The following is a 13755-nucleotide window of genomic DNA, read 5'->3' as shown; positions in this document are numbered from 1 at the left end:
ACAACAAATGCTAGGATGAGATTGGAGAGGAAGAACAATGGGGAAAGTCAACAAAAGACTCTAAGATCTAGATCCCAAGAGTTCCCCTCATTTAGAGGAGAAATGGATTGGTGGAAGTGTAGATCTAGATCTCCTCTCTTAGATCCCTCAAGAATGAGCAACAATCATGGGGGGATACAAGAGAGAGAGAGAGAGAAAGTTCTTCAAATGCAACAATGGAGGAGAGAGAATGGGAAGAACAAACTTGCTCAAGGTGGAAGAAGGGCTATTTATAGCTAGGGAGCATATAAAACCGTTGGGGGAAAAGTCAGGTGAAAATCGCAGGAAAAACGGCCAGAAAAGACGGCCCAGCCGGCTGCCATGCCGGCCGACCGGACTGGGCGCTGAGGAGGCAAGTAGGGGTCCCCGTCGGGCCTGCCCAGCAACCGGGCGGGGTGGCGCGCCGCACTGGGCAGCAAGGTGGCCCAGCCACGCGCGAGCGGTGCTTGCGCACAGTTGACGTGGGCGTATTAGCGTCCTTGTGACGTTGGGAACCCCAAGAGAAAGGTATGATGTGTACAGCAGCAAGTTTTCCCTCAGTAAGAAACCAAGGTTTATCGAACCAGTAGGAGTCAAGAAGCACGTTGAAGGTTGATGGTGGTGAGATGTAGTGCGGCGCAACACCAGGGATTCCGGCGCCAACGTGGAACCTGCACAACACAACCAAAGTACTTTGCCCCAACGAAACAGTGAGGTTGTCAATCTCACCGGCTTGCTGTAACAAAGGATTAGATGTATAGTGTGGATGATGATTGTTTGCAGAAAACAGTAGAACAAGTATTGCAGTAGATTGTATTCGATTAAGAGAATGGACCGGGGTCCACAGTTCACTAGAGGTGTCTCTCCCATAAGATAAATAGCATGTTGGGTGAACAAATTACAGTTGGGCAATTGACAAATAAAGAGAGCATGACAATGCACATACATGATATGATGAATATTGTGAGATTCAATTGGGCATTACGACAAAGTACATAGACCACTATCCAGCATGCATCTATGCCTAAAAAGTCCACTTTCAGGTTATCATCCGAACCCCTTCCGGTATTAAGTTGCAAGCAACAGACAATTGCATTAAGTATGGTGCGTAATGTAATCAATAACTATATCCTCGGACATAGCATCAATGTTTTATCCCTAGTGGCAACAACACATCCACAACCTTAGAACTTTCTGTCACTGTCCCAGATTTAACGGAGGCATGAACCCACTATCGAGCATAAATACTCCCTCTTGGAGTTACTAGCAAAAACTTGGCCAGAGCCTCTACTAACAACGGAGAGCATGCAAGATCATAAACAACACATAGGTAATAGATTGATAATCAACATAACATAGTATTCTCTATCCATCGGATCCCAACAAACACAACATATAGCATTACAGATAGATGATCTTGATCATGTTAGGCAGCTCACAAGATCCGGCAATGAAGCACATGAGGAGAAGACAATCATCTAGCTACTGCTATGGACCCATAGTCCAGGGGTGAACTACTCACTCATCAATCCGGAGGCGACCATGGCGGTGTAGAGTCCTCCGGGAGATGATTCCCCTCTCCGGCAGGGTGCCGGAGGCGATCTCCTGAATCCCCCGAGATGGGATTGGCGGCGGCGGTGCCTCAGTAAGGTTTTCCGTATCGTGGCTCTCGGTACTGGGGGTTTCGCGACGGAGGCTTTAAGTAGGCGGAAGGGCAACGCGGGGGGCCACACGCCAGGGCCGCGCGGCCAGGGGCTGGGCCGCGCCGCCCTGTTGTGGCGGCGCCTCGTGGCCCCACTTCCTTTCCCCCTCGGTCTTCTGGAAGCTTCATGCAAAAATAGGACCCTGGGCTTTGATTTCGTCCAATTCCGAGAATATTTCCTTACTAGGATTTCTGAAACCAAAAACAGCAGAAAACAGCAACTGGCTCTTCGGCATCTCGTTAATAGGTTAGTGCCGAAAAATGCATAATAATGACATATAAAGTGTATAAAACATGTGAGTATCATCATAAAAGTAGCATGGAACATAAGAAATTATAGATACGTTTGAGACGTATCAAGCATCCCCAAGATTAGTTCCTACTCGTCCCGAGTAGGTAAACGATAACAAAGATAATTTCTTAGTGACAATGCTACCAACATAATCTTGATCAATACTATTGTAAGCACATGTAATGAATGCAGCGATTTGAAACAATGGTAAATGACATGAGTAAACAATTGAATCATAAAGCAAAGACTTTTCATGAATAGTACTTAAAGACAAGCATCAATAAGTCTTGCATAAGAGTTAACTCATAAAGCAATAATTCAAAGTAAAGGTATTGAAGCAACACAAAGGAAGATGAAGTTTCAGCGGTTGCTTTCAACTTGTAACATGTATATCTCATGGATATTGTCAATGGAAAGTAATATAACAAGTGCAATATGCAAGTATGTAGGAATCAATGCACAGTTCACACAAGTGTTTGCTTCTTGAGGTGGAGAGAAATAGGTGAACTGACTCAACATAAAAGTAAAAGAATGGCCCTTCGCAGAGGGAAGCATTGATTGCTATATTTGTGCTAGAGCTTTGGTTTTGAAAACAAGAAACAATTTTGTCAACGGTAGTAATAAAGCATATGAGTTATGTAAATTATATCTTACAAGTTGCAAGCCTCATGCATAGTATACTAATAGTGCCTGCACCTTGTCCTAATTAGCTTGGATTACCGGGATTATCATCGCAATACACATGTTTTAACCAAGTGTCACAAAGGGGTACCTCTATGCCGCATGTACAAAGGTCTAAGGAGAAAGCTCGCATTGGATTTCTCGCTTTTGGTTATTCTCAACTTAGACATCCATACCGGGACAACATAGACAACAGATAATGGACTCCTCTTTTATGCATAAGCATGTAGCAACAATTAGTGTTCTCATATGAGATTGAGGATATATGTCCAAAACTGAAACTTCCACCATGGATCATGGCTTTAGTTAGCGGCCCAATGTTCTTCTCTAACAATATGCATGCTCTAACCATTAAATGAGTGGTAAATCGCCCTTACTTCAGACAAGATGAACATGCATAGCAACTCACATGATATTCAACAAAGAAATAGTTGATGGCATCCCCAGGAACATGGTTATCGCACAACAAGCAACTTAATAAGAGATAAAGTGCATAAGTACATATTCAATACCACAATAGTTTTAAGCTATTTGTCCCATGAGCTATATATTGCAAAGATAAAGAATGGAAATTTTAAAGGTAGCACTCAAGCAATTTACTTTGGAATGGCGGAGAAATACCATGTGGTAGGTAGGTATGGTGGACACAAATGGCATAGTGGTTGGCTCAAGGATTTTGGATGCATGAGAAGTATTCCCTCTCGATACAAGGTTTAGGCTAGCAAGGTTATTTGAAGCAAACACAAGGATGAAGCGGTGCAGCAAAACTCACATAAAATACATACTGTAAACATTATAAGACTCTATACCGTCTTCCTTGTTGTTCAAACTCAATACTAGAAATTATCTAGACCTTAGAGAAACTAAACATGCAAATCAGATTTTAGCATGCTCTATGTATTTCTTCATTAATAAGTGCAAAGTATATGATGCAAGAGCTTAAACATGAGCACAACAATTGCCAAGTATCACATTATTCAAGATATTATACCAATTACCACATATATCATTTTCCAATTCCAACCATATAACAATTTAACGAAGAAGAAACTTTCGCCATGAATACTATGAGTAAAGCCTAAGGACATATTTGTCCATATGCAACAGCGGAGCGTGTCTCTCTCCCACACAATGAATGCTAGGATCCATTTTATTCAAACAAAACAAAAACAGAAACAAACAGACGCTCCAAGCAAAGTACATAAGATGTGATGGAATAAAAATATAGTTTCAGGGGAGGAACCTGATAATGTTGTCGATGAAGAAGGGGATGCCTTGGGCATCCCCAAGCTTAGACGCTTGAGTCTTCTTGATATATGCAGGGGTGAACCACCGGGGCATCCCCAAGCTTAGAGCTTTCACTCTCCTTGATCATAGTGTATATCATCCTCCTCTCTTGATCCTTGAAAACTTCCTCCACACCAAACTCGAAACAAACTCATTAGAGGGTTAGTGCATAATCAAAATTCACATATTCAGAGGTGACACAATCATTCTTTATACTTCTGGACATTGCACAAAGCTACTGAAAGTCAATGGAACAAAGAAATCCATCTAACATAGCAAAACAGGCAATGCAAAATAAAAGGCAGAATCTGTCAAAACAGAACAGTTTGTAAAGACGAATTTTTAACAGGCACCAGACTTGCTCAGATGAGAAAACTTAAAACTAATGAAAGTTGCGTACATATCTGAGGATCACTCACGTAAATTGGCATAATTTTCTGAGTTACCTACAGAGAATTTCACCCAGATTCGTGACAGCAAAGAAAACTGTTTCTGCGCAGTAAACCAAATCTAGTATCTTACTTCTATTAGAGACTTTACTTGGCACAACAATGCAATAAAACTAAGATAAGGAGAGGTTGCTATAGTAGTAAACAACTTCCAAGACTCAAATATAAAACAAAAGTACTGTAGTAAAAACATGGGTTGTCTCCCAGAAGCGCTTTTCTTTAACGCCTTTCAGCTAGGCGCAGAAAGTGTATATCAAGTATTATCAAGAGATGAAGCATCAACATCATAATTTGTTCTAATAATAGAATCAAAAGGTAACTTCATTCTCTTTCTAGGGAAGTGTTCCATACCTTTCTTGAGAGGAAATTGATATTTAATATTACCTTCCTTCATATCAATGGTAGCACCAACAGTTCGAAGAAAAGGTCTTCCCAATATAATGGGACAAGATGCATTGCATTCAATATCCAAGACAACAAAATCAACGGGGACAAGGTTATTGTTAACCATAATACGAACATTATCAACTCTCCCCAAAGGTTTCTTTGTAGAGTTATCAGCAAGATTAACATTCAAATAACAATTTTTCAATGGTGGCAAGTCAAGCATATTATAGATTCTCTTCGGCATAACGGAAATACTTGCACCAAGATCACATAAAGCATTACAATCAAAGTCTTTGACCCTCATCTTAATGATGGGCTCCCAACCATCCTCTAGCTTCCTAGGAATAGAAGTTTCGCGTTCTAGTTTCTCTTCTCTAGCTTTTATGAGAGCATTTGTAATATGTTTTGTGAAAGCCAAATTTATAGCACTAGCATTAGGACTTTTAGCTAGTTTTTGTAAGAACTTTATAACTTCAGAGATGTGGAAATCATTAAAATCTAAACCATTATAATCTAAAGCAATGGGATCATTATCCCCAATGTTGGAAAAAATTTCAGCAGTTTTATCACAGGCAGTTTCAGCAGTTTTAGCAGTTTCAGGCAGTTTTTCGCGCTTTGCATTAGAAGTGGAACCATTGCTAACACCAATTCTTTAACCATTATTAGTAGGAGGTGCAGCAACATGTGGAGCATTAGCATTACTAGTGGTAGTAATAGTCCAAACTTTAGCTACATTATTCTCTTTAGCTAGTTTTTCATTTTCTTCTCTTTCCCACCTAGCATGCAGTTCAGCCATTAATCTTATATTCTCATTAATTCTAACTTGGATGGCATTTGCTGTAGTAACAATTTTATTATCTATATCCTCAGGTTTAGCAGCCATTTTATTAATTAAAGAAGATTGTGGCCTTGGAGACATGTATGAGATTCGGTTTTCAGCATTTGCAAGTTTAGTTTGCAACCCAGAGATCTCCATATTCAGATTTTCAAGTTGATTTCCTATATTCTTCAACAAGGTAGATTGTTCATTCATAGTTTTAGTAAACAATTTATTTTGCTCATATTGTGATTGCATAAAGCTCTTGGTGGATCTTTCAATTTCTAACATCTTTTCCTCATTAGGTGAAGCATATCTACCATAAGAGTTACCATTAGCAGGATATGGCCTAGAATTATTATAATTGTTATTTTTAAAGAAATTCACATCAACATGTTCTTTTTGAGCAACCAATGAAGCTAACGGAACATTATTAGGATCAACATTAGTCCTACCATTCACAAGCATAGACATAATAGCATCAATCTTATCACTCAAGGAAGAGGTTTCTTCGACAGAATTTACCTTCTTACCTTGTGGAGCTCTTTCCGTGTGCCATTCAGAGTAATTAATCATCATATTATCAAGAAGCTTTGTTGCTTCACCAAGAGTGATGGACATAAAGGTACCTCCAGCAGCTGAATCCAATAGGTTCCGCGAAGAAAAATTCAGTCCTGCATAAAAGGTTTGGATGATCATCCAAGTAGTCAGTCCATGGGATGGGCAATTTTTAACCAAAGATTTCATTCTTTCCCATGCTTGTGCAACATGCTCAGTATCTAATTGTTTAAAATTCATTATGCTACTCCTCAAAGATATAATTTTAGCAGGGGGATAATATCTACCAATAAAAGCATCCTTGCATTTAGTCCATGAATCAATACTATTCTTAGGCAGAGATAGCAACCAATCTTTAGCTCTTCCTCTTAGTGAGAAAGGGAACAATTTTAATTTTATTATGTCACCATCTACATCTTTATACTTTTGCATTTCACAAAGTTCAACAAAATTATTGAGATGGGCAACAGCATCATCGGAACTAACACCAGAAAATTGCTCTCGCATAACAAGATTCAGTAAAGCAGGTTTAATTTCAAAGAATTCCGCTGTAGTAGCAGGTGGAGCAATAGGTGTGCATAAGAAATCATTATTATTTGTGGTTGTGAAGTCACACAACTTAGTATTCTCAGCAGTATTCATTTTAGCAACAGTAAATAAAGTAAACTAGATAAAGTAAATGCAAGTAACTAATTTTTTTGTGTTTTTGATATAGCAAACAAGATAGTAAATAAAGTAAAACTAGCAACTAATTTTTTTGTGTTTTGTTTTAGTGCAGCAAACAAAGTAGTAAATAAAATAAAGCAAAACAAAACCAAAGTAAAGAGATTGGATTGTGGAGACTCCCCTTGCAGTGTGTCTTGATCTCCCCGGCAACGGCGCCAGAAAAAGAGCTGCTTGCGCACAGTTGACGTGGGCGTAGTAGCTTCCTTGTGACGTTGGGAACCCCAAGAGGAAGGTATGATGTGTACAGCAGCAAGTTTTCCCTCAGTAAGAAACCAAGGTTTATCGAACCAGTAGGAGTCAAGAAGCACGTTGAAGGTTGATGGCGGCGAGATGTAGTGCGGCGCAACACCAGGGATTCCGGCGCCAACGTGGAACCTGCACAAGACAACCAAAGTACTTTGCCCCAACGAAACAGTGAGGTTGTCAATCTCACCGGCTTGCTGTAACAAAGGATTAGATGTATAGTGTGGATGATGATTGTTTGCAGAAAACAGTAGAACAAGTATTGCAGTAGATTGTATTCGATTAAGAGAATGGACCGGGGTCCACAGTTCACTAGAGGTGTCTCTCCCATAAGATAAATAGCATGTTGGGTGAACAAATTACAGTTGGGCAATTGACAAATAAAGAGAGCATGACAATGCACATACATGATATGATGAATATTGTGAGATTCAATTGGGCATTACGACAAAGTACATAGACCGCTATCCAGCATGCATCTATGCCTAAAAAGTCCACTTTCAGGTTATCATCCGAACCCCTTCCGGTATTAAGTTGCAAGCAACAGACAATTGCATTAAGTATGGTGCGTAATGTAATCAATAACTATATCCTCGGACATAGCATCAATGTTTTATCCCTAGTGGCAACAGCACATCCACAACCTTAGAACTTTCTGTCACTGTCCCAGATTTAATGGAGGCATGAACCCACTATCGAGCATAAATACTCCCTCTTGGAGTTACTAGCAAAAACTTGGCCAGAGCCTCTACTAACAACGGAGAGCATGCAAGATCATAAACAACACATAGGTAATAGATTGATAATCAACATAACATAGTATTCTCTATCCATCGGATCCCAACAAACACAACATATAGCATTACAGATAGATGATCTTGATCATGTTAGGCAGCTCACAAGATCCGACAATGAAGCACATGAGGAGAAGACAACCATCTAGCTACTGCTATGGACCCATAGTCCAGGGGTGAACTACTCACTCATCAATCCGGAGGCGACCATGGCGGTGTAGAGTCCTCCGGGAGATGATTCCCCTCTCCGGCAGGGTGCCGGAGGCGATCTCCTGAATCCCCCGAGATGGGATTGGCGGCGGTGGCGCCTCAGTAAGGTTTTCCGTATCGTGGCTCTCGGTACTGGGGGTTTCGCGACGGAGGCTTTAAGTAGGCGGAAGGGCAACGCGGGGGGCCACACGAGGGCCCCACACGCCAGGGCCGCGCGGCCAGGGGCTGGGCCGCGCCGCCCTGTTGTGGCGGCGCCTCGTGGCCCCACTTCCTTTCCCCCTCGGTCTTCTGGAAGCTTCGTGCAAAAATAGGACCCTGGGCTTTGATTTCGTCCAATTCCGAGAATATTTCCTTACTAGGATTTCTGAAACCAAAAACAGCAATAAACAACAACTGGCTCTTCGGCATCTCGTTAATAGGTTAGTGCCGGAAAATGCATAATAATGACATATAAAGTGTATAAAACATGTGAGTATCATCATAAAAGTAGCATGGAACATAAGAAATTATAGATACGTTTGAGACGTATCAGGCGGTAGCAGCCGCATGGGCGACGCGGCAGTGAGCGGGCCAGCGGGGCGTCCGGCTGGGCTGGGGGTGGCGCCGGGTGGGCCGCGCTGAGGTGTGAGCCCCAACCGGGCTGTGCGCCCGGTCGGGCTGGGCGACGCGCTGGGCGGCCCGGTAGGCTGCCGGCTCCTGGGCCAGATGGGGCAGCTCGGCCCACGGGACACCGCCCGGATGGCATGAGCGCACGGGCCGATTTCGGCCGGGTGGGCCGGTCCGGCCGGCTGGCCCCTTCCCCCTTTTTTTCTTTTTATTCTTTTCTCCTTTTTCCTTTTTCTTTAATAACAAATTCTCCCGAACTCCGATTCGAATGAAACCAATTTTGTTTGGAAGATAGCAAAAAATGCTATCCAATAGAAAGTGAAAACACACAAGTCTGTAGGAGGGGATTTTATCATGAATATAAAAGGTAGAACCTTATATCATGAATAACCGGTAAAATCACCCAACCTCGAAAACGCAATAGAAGATGCATGCGGATTCCGTTTTCGATGAACTTGGGCTTGTTGTAAAGCTAGCAACAAGCTCAAGAACCTCACACAGAGAAACACCAAGAAGCAATAGGAATATGTAAAGTATGCAAAGGATTGAGCTCCCTAAGACGATGCGATCAAGTTACCCAACCGAAAGCCCCTCTCGATAGTGCGGCTATCTATCCTATAATCCGGTCTCCCATCAACCACCTTGAGACCGGTAAAAGGAAAACCTATCAAGGTCATACCTTTCCCTTTGCGTATCCCGCTTGATCTTGATGATAACTCTTCAAGCTCTACACAAGCCGGAATGCCACACTTGATCAATGTTGCTTCATGAAGACTCACAAATGCTCCCCCATACACTATGATGGGAAAGCTCCATTGATGCACACATGTCCATTATCACCAAATGGACGGCAAGCTTCAAGCATGTGATCCACTTGAGATGCTCATCTTGAACTTGCCCAACTCAACCTTGTATCTTCTCATACTCACTTAAGATAGAGCATGGCTAATATTGAGTTCCACATAAGAACTCCATCTTCATTTCTTCTTCTTGATCATATCACATATATATCTTCAAACCGATGATCTTGATGCTAATACACAAGATGTATCTTTATTTACATGGCATCCATACTTGAATCCAACACATGGAATACAAGTAGAACCTATGGAATATTCCTTCATATAAACTCAATGAAAACATTAGTCCATAGGGGTTGTCATTAATTACCAAAACCACACATAGGGGCAATATACCCTTACAAGTGGCCTTCCTCCGTCGGGTAGCATGTCGTAGTTGGTGGTGAGCCTAGAAGCTTCATACTCAGCCTGCATCCCGAATATTTCGGAAAGCTTATGAAAGTCTTTGTCACATTTATCTGCTAGAACAAAACTTCCCATCACTGTGATTGGGCCATTGGGACCAGGAATCCTCCATAACAGGTATGTGTAATGTGGTACAGCCATGAATCTGGCATACGCGGGTCGTCCCAATATAGCATGATACTGTGATGGAAAGTCGATAACCTCAAACTCAAACTTCTCGCTCCTGTAATTTTCTTGAGTTCCAAATTGTACATCGAGGTTTTTCTTTCCCAAAGGATAGTTCGGATTCTCTGGTAGTCTGGTGTGATGCCGTGAAAGCGCGTATGTTGGTGTCAGATTTGACAGAGAGATATTCATCTTCCTTAGGGTGTCTGCGTATATGAGGTTCAGGCTGCTCCCTCCATCTATGAATATACGCGAGACCTCGAATCCTGTGATGACTGCCAGTAAAATCATAGCTGATTGTCCTGGTCGTGGAACTTGAGGTGGGTGATCCGCTTGAGTAAATCCTATGTCCTGTCCTAACCAATTAAGGTACTCGATGGTTGGTGGAGGCATCTTTTCTGCCATGTAGACCTGTCGCAAAATTACCTTTTGTGTCCTATTCGAGGGTCTCCCTTTCTAAATCATCAACACTGCTCCTATTGTGTCGATGTAAGGGCCGTTGTTGGTTGGAGCTGACGCCAACTGCAACTGATGTTCATTTTCACTAGTAACTGCGAGTGGTGGTGGTAGGTGAACCTCACTCCTTGGCCCCTTGTTTGCTGCTTGTGCATTTGTATGTTCCGCATATCTGTGCAGAGCTAGGAATGTTCGGCAGTCCTTCTGAAGGTGCCCTGACTATCTTTTCCCTTCACTGTCGAGGATAAGGTGCATTTGGCATGGCCCGTTCATAAGATCTTCAGGTGATATATTGTATGGCCTTGGGAACCTTGGCCGATTATTTTGTCTGCTGGAGCTTAGCGCATCTCTATGATCATTGCGTTGCTCGCTACCTCTCTGGTAATCATCCCGATGATTTCCTCCATTGTTTCCTCGGAAGCCAGCCGCCACTTGGCTGGGACCGTCATAATCCGAGAACTGACGAGAATATCATCGCCTATTTTGGTTGTTGTTTCTGTCGCAATCTTCCTCGGGTGATCTATGTCGTTTATTATGAACAACATCTTCTCCATCCACCCAACGATTCATTATCTCCATGAGATCTGCTATTGTTCTTGGCCTGGATCTACCCAAATCCTCGATTAAGTCTCTTCTTCGGATCCCCGCAACAAATGCGTCGATTGCTCTTTCGTCAGATATGTTTTCTGCCGAATTGTTTATGATGTTCCATCGTTGGATATACATCCTCATTGGTTCATCATAGTTTTGCTTGCAGGCCCTCAGCACCTCTATTGATGCAGGTTTCTTGCACGTTGAGCGGAAGTTTTTCACGAACAAGTCCTCGAAAGTCACCCGGCTGTCGATGGATCCTTCCGGTAATTTCTTTATCCATGATCTTGCAGCTCCGCTGAGGTGAACCTGGATGCTCTGCATCGGAGTTGCTCTAGTATTCCACCTATTAACTTCACCGTTTCAAGGTAATCTACTAGCCAATCATCTGGGTCTTGCAAGCCATCGAACTTTTTGTAATTATCGGGTAACTTAAACCCAGAAGGAACCCGAGTTTTATGGACTCGTCGAGTAAAATAAGGGAGCCCGCACATGTCCTATTCGTCGACTTCTGGTGAGTGCCAACATTCTCTTCTCTCCTGCCGTGCTCTATCAACTCGTCCTTGTATCATCGTATCTCTTGCGTCACCCACTCGAGGAGGATCTCACGCTGCCGAAGTAGGCTGAGGATTATTTTGCCTTGGTGTGCTCTCGGGTTGCGGTGTAGTTGATCCTTGTATTGATGTCCCCATGATTCCAACTCCTGCCATGGACATGTTGTACAATGCCTCCCTGGGATCTCCCGCGGGTGGTTTAGATGCTAACATGAAAGCATGTGTCGCTAAATAACCTGCTTCCGGTGTTTTGGGGATGATGTGCCCTCTTGTATCTATCGACATAAACGACATGTCGAGGTTTTGTATCAGGTTCTCTCTTTCGTGCTCAGGCACATTGGCTAGCCGAGATCTTCCTCTCGCGTGTGCCGCTCTGTGACTATCTCCCATCGATCTTGATTGTCGGCTTAGGTTGGCTCTGTGCGTACTTGACGCGGAAGCTGCAGCTTTTCTATCATCGAGTATTTTTCTTTGTTTTTCCAGCTCACGTCCAGCACGAGCGAGTCTATATTGATATGCTTGCAATTCTTCTGACGTGGCTATCATGGTCATCGACTCTGTGCCGTTCATGGCTCTTCCAGCTCTATCCCAAGATGATTGCGGTAGCTGCACCCTCTCTCGCGGTGTGGGGCCAACATATTTGGGGCCTGTTCCGCGGGTGAAATTCGCAGGGTCAATGTATGGGTTGCCCAAATCATTGAAAGCTTCCGACGCTTCATCTTCTTGTCGGCTTGCTTCTCCAATCACGTAGACTTGGTGATATTTTGCCATTGTGTTTTCATCTTCGGGATCGGTGACACTGTCGTAACGATCGGCGAAGACCTCCCGAATAGAAGTAGATATGTCGATGAAGTCGAAACTGTCGATGCCCTCTGAGTCGCTGTCCAGATCGGAATCCGTGAACGACCCAAAAGACATCCCACCGAGCAGATCGGCGAGTTCTCCGTTTGCTGTAGCTTGGCGGCGAAGCCTCCTCGTCGCCTGACTCGATTGATGATGATGATCCCGAGAAATCTGAATCAGCCGCTAACGGTCCCGAAAAAATCGGTGCTACCAGGCGATGCGATCATTCTCTCCCGACGCGGAAGTGGAAGCTTCCGAACGTCATCTCCATCGACTCCTCCAGATCAGCATATGCATGCAAACGGGCGGGAGGGTGAGGAACAAAATCGACGAGATCAGGTTTGGCATGTTTACCTCCGTCCATCGCGTTGCTTGCTACTGATGATGTTGTTGATGTTGAACGTGTCATCGAGATCATCTCCTTGTCGCCTCCAATTGCCACAGATGGCACCAATTGACAAGGTATTAACTTGGCAACGCCTACAAGTTGTAGACTAGGGTTTCACGGAAAGTAGAGGGCAAGTAGATCTCGATGGTTTCAGCCGAAAAGGTGCTTGACTATGAAAAACTAGGGTGTATGTCGATAATGATTCGATCCTTTCTTTCTCCCTCGGCTCCCCTTTATATACGAGATAGAGCCGAGGTTTTCTTATTGTACAAGTTACAAAGTCCAGGAGACTTATTCGAGTCTTTCCCGTATTGATACAAGTCTTATTCCTAATATGTCTCTACTTCCCATATCGATGCTTATTGGGTTGCCGAGCTCCACAATCTTCGGGTCGTGGGCCTTCAATTATCCCCGGGTACTTTATTCGGCAGGCTCATCTGGGATGCCTATGTCAGCGGTGCGTGTGCCTATATCGCTGTGTGGAGAGGTGCAGACGAATGAACTGAGAGGCTATCCTCTTCCTGAGCCTGACCTAGTCGATACGGTTACGGGCCAGAACAAAGAAATCAGCCCAATTCACCTCGTCCCTCCTCCTCTCTCTTAATTCCAGAAAAAAATGGCGAGCTTTCGGGCTGGCCAGAGCCGAGCCTACCAAGCCAAAAGGCCGCAGCGGTCCAGAAAAGTTGGCTCAACTCGGGCTGCCATTTCCGCGAGCCGAGCTCA

This window comes from Lolium perenne, chromosome 3 (assembly GCF_019359855.2).
Source record: "Lolium perenne isolate Kyuss_39 chromosome 3, Kyuss_2.0, whole genome shotgun sequence".
Lineage (NCBI taxonomy): Eukaryota > Viridiplantae > Streptophyta > Magnoliopsida > Poales > Poaceae > Lolium > Lolium perenne.
This window is presented reverse-complemented; position numbering follows the sequence as displayed.